Here is a 6,000-nt window from a genome sequence, read left to right on the forward strand (position 1 = left end):
TGCTCCAACAGCTTTCTTTTTTTCTTCCTCTTATTTTCTTTAAGTGTAACCATGTATGTGAAGTGAGTTTGTTGTCAAACCAAGTGAAAGTTGACGGCTTGACAGCCCCGGAGCCTGCAATCTTCCTGGAGCAGTGAGGATGCAGCAGGCAGATCAAGCAAAGTGCTATCAGCCCTCTCATCTCTTCTGCACAGCCTTCCCCGAGGGCTGAAAGCACAGATATTTCTCCATCTGCAGCTGCTGGTTGGTGCCTTTGCTGACTGCTGTGGCCAGGGATTTTGTGCTCTGGATCCCTGCATGCTCTGGGTTGCCCTGAAAAATACCAATGCAACGGCAACTGAGCAGCCCCGAGCCAGCGCTGAATACGGTGCTGCTGACCTGAGCTGGTTTTCTGATTATTCCTAAATCTTCCCATCCATGAGTGTTTGTTTCTGGCAGTTTCCTTAGCAGGCTCCCTGTTCCAGCAGCCTCCGCCCCTGCCCTTCTGTGCATTTCAGACCTACCTTGGTAAACAGAGTGTTGTGATCCGAAACGCCCACGTTTTTCTGCCTGGAGTGACCAAGGGCTGCAGCGTCGCACTGGGAATTCTCACCATAGCAACTACCAGCATTGACAGAATTTGGTACTCATTAAATAGGCTGTTTGTTTACCTCTCGGGCAGCGAGAGTCGACTACAACCAGAGCTGAAACACCGCCAGCTGAACAATGCTGGGCTGCCATCATAACTTCACGTGTGGCACACATAATTACTGTGTTCTGTAAGTGAAACAGATACGGGAAGCCTGTGTGGGATGGGAGTGTTGAAGATGCAGGGTGACATGGTATTATTATCAGAAGATCAGCAAGCGTGCTTGTCAGACACTGCTACGTGCTCTCGATGGATCCAGCAAAAAGTGAGTCCTGAGTCACATCCCCTTGACAGATGAGCTAAATGATCATTCACAGGGTCAGTACATGGACTTACCAAGCAGCAAATGCACAGGGTGGGGGAATAAATTATTGGAACCCCAGCAGAAAATCCTGAAGCTTGCAGATAGAGGCTCAGTGCTCAGCCTCTGACGGATCAAATGTGTGGGAGTGGTTTTTTAGATGGTTGTCAATGCCCAAAATGTAGAACCACCTAACAGTGCAAAAGTGACTTTCAGAAAACACACCTCATCATCTGTGCAACCATTTCAGTTTCAGGAGTGTGGTATCTGCCAGCCTCTGGGCAACCCAGTGCTTCCAGTGGGACATCACCTGCTGCAGAGCTGCTGTCATCTCTTCAGCAAGGGATACTGGTGATAAAAACAAGAGGAAGCACCACAGCTGAACCTCTTCTGCCCACCACAGGGCTGCCCAGCCTCCATGGCAGTGTCTCTGTTGGGTTGATGGCTTTCAACACCTTCACAGGGATGCTGCTGGACACCCACCACTGTTCAGGCAGGAACAGGCTGATGCTCAACCTCAGCACAAGATCTCCAAGCTGTGTGCCACATAGGTGCTGCACCCTTTCACAAAACCTTCAGGCAGCCCTGTAAAATCAACAAATGAGTTCTCAACACAGCCAAATCCATGGAGAAGGAGCACATGCAGGCATGGCCAGAGCATGGACAGGGAGCACTGCACACTGAGCACCCAGCATCCCCTGGCACACAGCTGAAGTTTCTGTCCAGCACATGAATACATTGACCACTCTTTCACACTCCCTGCATGCCTTCAATCTGGATAGAATTGCTGCTTGCCCCTGCCTGCTGCCAGAGCACCACTGAGGGTTGGGATGTTGCTGGCAGTAAGGACCCAATCCAGGCAGCAGCGGCATTGTGTGGCTGTAAGATGCTGAAAGAGGAAAGAGAAGTGTGCCCTCCTCATTTGGCATTCCCTTTAAAAGGGGCCAGGACTGCTGCTCGGGTCCCTGCCCCAGGCAGGGAGGGGGCAGGAGGTGCACTGAAGTCACTTTCTGCAGTCACCTAATTAGAACATTTCAGAAGAGGGACAGGTCCAAACACCATCCCCTCTGCCCCTTAGGGAGCACAATAGGCGTCTGGTCACAGCTGGCACGCTCAGGACTTTGTGCAGGCAGGGGCTTGTAGGAAGGGAGGGCAAAGGGGAGAAATACCTCAGAGACAAAGGTGAGCCTGGGAGCCAGCCCCCATAGCTCCGCTAACTGCAAAAGGCTGAGGATTCTGCATGCTGTTATTAACACTTTTCCTCAGGTCATACCTTGAACTAACCTTTCTCCCTTCCTTAGGCAATAATTTTTGCCTTTTTGTGCCCCTAACCTTATCACCTTGTAAACAGTCAAACAGCCCTCCCTTCTGTGCAGGTGCTAACACTTCTTTTCACTTACCTCGAGTAATTAACAAAATTAAACTCCATAAGTTGTGCTCAGATATACCTAGACTGGAACTACTCCTTCTTTTCCAAACCCAAAGAAGGGATTTTAAAACTCTAAACTCACCTGTTTTCTCTAACCATGAGAGTTTGTCTGATGAGGGTCACTGTACTTCCCTACAACCCTGGCCTTGCTTAATGCAGGCAGAAGAAAGTCCTGTGCTCTTGTCCCTGTTCCCCCAAATCTTTCCACATCTGTTCAATTTTAAATGCAGAGGGCTTTCCTTAGGGGTGCCTCAAGCATGGGGCTGGGGAGTTGTTTCCTCTCCCCACCTCCTGGCACAGTTATTTTTGTTTTGGCATCAGTGGGAGAAGGGATGGGGAACACCACTTCATCCCAGCCCTGTGTGGATGGCCTCCTGGGGACCCTCAGTGAGTTTGGCTCCTCATCTGAGTGTACCAGAGTGGCAGCCAGGGAGTCTGATCCCCACAACTGGCTCCTCCCTGTCCAAAGCAGCAAAGAGAGATCCAGAAGGCAGTGGGGAATAAATTACCCTGCAGCAATGGCTTCAGCTACAAGGCCATTGGGAAGGTTCGTGCCACCCAGGGCACAGCTCTGAGCCCTGCTGATCTCACCCAGACCCAGATTTTGATGTAGAGGGTACCAATGCGATTCACTTGGGCATCACAGCCCCTCACAGCTTCAGTATTCCCTGCTTCTGGATGCTCAGCTTTAGCTGGCATAGATCTCATTTTCCAAGGTGCCAGACTCTCCTCACTCCTGCTGCAACGAGACCACAGCAGAAGCATCAAACTAAAGCCTCCAGTTTGGACAGAGAATGGGGATAGCAGCAGCAGCATGCCCGGAGGGGAGAGGTTATGGCTCTGCTTTGAAAGGACAAGCATGGAGTGCAGTGAAGGCATGAGGATTAAGCAAATGCTAATGTCGAGCAGGTAAATGGGTAAGATCAGATCAGAGGGAGAGCTGCAGGCCCTTGCATGTGGGGACAGGCTGAATTGTGGGGCAGCTGCTGGCCACGGGGCTCTTCCTGGGGCTGCTGCCGTGCCTGGTCTCCAGGCTGCTCATGGCAGGTTGCTGTGCTGCTCCTGTTCCAGCCCTAGCACTTATTATGAACAGGCATGTTGCACATTTCAAAGTATTTTTCTACTGACTGCGATATAAGCAAGAGTATGACAAAATGTGGTCATGAATATTTCAGGGTGATCATAAGAAGACCTTCAACAGCTAAAATTTCTTCAGTGTCAGACATTTGGTGGGGCTTGAAGATACAGAGGTGTTGAAAGATGGTTCCCTGTCATTCAGTTCTGCAAGGAGAGGGGTGATGGCATGTATCAGGCTCTGATGGAATGGTAATTTCCCAGTTTCCCAGGAGACCTTTCAGTCATCCTTGTGTGGACCTTCCTCAATACAGAGGAAAATTGCAGTCCTTTAGAAATTCATCCCATGGGCAAAGGAGACTTGGAAATTATATCTTTGGTCAACAAATAGGCAATATGCAAATTTATTAAATAAAACTAAAAAAAAAAAGAAAATAAGATGTGTCATGGTTTAACCCAGAATAATTAGATTTTGTACATTACTGAGCTAAGAGGGAAGATATTTTTCCACTGGAATATTTCTTTCTGCTTTCCAACATCCATGATTTCTCATGAGCAGCAATTCTTCAACTGCAGTTCCAAACATTGAGGGGAGCAATTGAGGACATTGTGGAATTGAACACTGGAAGGAAACCAGAAGACTGTTTTTCTCAATCCATAGGGGTGTCTCAACCTGAGTCTTTGCTGAACTCAAACTGTCCCCAAACACCAGCAGTTGTTTCTGGTTATTGTCTTAGAATAACACCAGTGGCTTTCCTGGGGCCTTGTTCACAGCAGAGACTGCTTTGGATTTCTCCAGGGAGAGGGAATGACTCAACTTGGTGCACATTAACCCTGCTAGACTCTTCCTCCCTGGCCCCTGTTCTGGGCTGCCAGACATCGGGAGCTGAGCCTCTTCCCTCCTGTGCCCCGAGCTGTGGGACTGTGGGTACATCCACCTGCTCACTTGGAATATGCTCCTTCCCGCTGTGAAGCTGCATGTCTGTGCTTTGGGGCTAAAACAAAGCTGGGCTTCACAGGCAGCTAAGCCCAAACCAGACGTGAACCCCCAAATTTATCCTGGTTCAAATACCTGGCAGTCCACTGCCGTGAATTAGACAATAAGTTGCTTTGTTTCCCATTCCTGACTCATCCTCTTTTACTGCCTCACGTTTTCAGCAATGAATGAGCCCAACTGCCAGTTTGGAGAATTATTTTTGTGGCAGAGCCTGCCTGATGGAAGAGACAACCATTGCTATCCATTTCCATTAGCAGCCTGTCAATAGAAATTAAATTATGTGAATAAGGCACTATCAGTGCCAACATCACTGCAGGAAAACATTAATTAATCCTCATTTACATTAGTCAGTGCTACCATCAAATAGACTCTTCTGTTGCTACCAAAGACATTTCCACAAATGATTGTTGCTGTCTGATAAACAGATTCACAGAACCTCACTGACTCACTTGTTGGGTACTCGCCATCACATTCGGGGTCTGAAGGAAGCAAATGCTTTGTGCGATCCTATTCAAAGCCCAGGTTTGACATTAGGCCTTCCAGTTGCATTCAAACCAGCACAGACACCAGAGAGGTGGAGCTCTGGGCTGTAAAGAAAATAATTCCCCAGCTAACTTCTAATATTCACAGCAAATTTATTTTTGTGAGGAGTTCAAGATGTGCCCGTCACCAGTGTAAATAAACATCCCTGAGGGTCTGATGATCTTTCAGAGGGGCTGCACAATAGAGAGAAAATGGAGAGGACTGATCCTTGCCTTCTGGCTCATGGAGGAAGGATGAAAAGATAAACTACTTTCTGAATGAACATTTGAGTCAGACATGCCCTATTTAAACCACAGGATCTTTACTTTTGACTTTTTGAGCCCTGCTGAAATCCAGATTTGCAAACAGGCTCTGCCTTCCCTGCAGGCTGAAGGAACAGACAGCTAAACTCCAGTGCTCTCTGAGGGGCTCCAAGCCTGGCTCTGCAGCCAATCCCCACCTGCCAGCCTTCTGTCCCAGCAAAAGAGAGCAAGGAGCAGTGCTGCACCAGGAGAGCTGTCTTTTGCACACACCTTGTGGGAGATAAAGAAAACATGGTACATGGCGAGATGCACAGCTGGAGCTCACACAGTGCTGCAGAAATTACAGGAGTGTGACCGTAAAGAGTCATCATTACCCCAACGGCTTCTCCCTAATGCTCTCACCACTCCGTTCATCCATTGAACTGGCACAACTGACTTCACCACCAAACACTGACATGGGTCTGTAGCATAAGCAATGCAAACCCTTGGCTTCCCTCTGGGGACCTCCTGGGAAGGCTTGGTCTGCAAGCTGGGATGGTTCAGGAAGCACTTTGGAGAGGTACTGTGCCTGATTTGGGACTCTAAACCCTGTTCAGTATTATCTGAATACTGGACACAGCAATAGTTGCACTATTTCCAAGCCCTCCCATGACTGTGGAGGAAGCACTGTGGCCTGATGGAGTAGATTGCTGCTTCAAAAGCTGTGCAGGTGTCAGCTCAGGCTGAGCCACACACAAAATAGAACTGGTCATTACAGGTGCCTCTGCCTGTGGTGGAAACCAAAAA

This window comes from Pyrgilauda ruficollis, unplaced genomic scaffold (assembly GCF_017590135.1).
Source record: "Pyrgilauda ruficollis isolate IOZ18807 unplaced genomic scaffold, ASM1759013v1 scaffold38, whole genome shotgun sequence".
In the NCBI taxonomy this organism is placed as follows: Eukaryota; Metazoa; Chordata; class Aves; order Passeriformes; family Passeridae; genus Pyrgilauda; species Pyrgilauda ruficollis.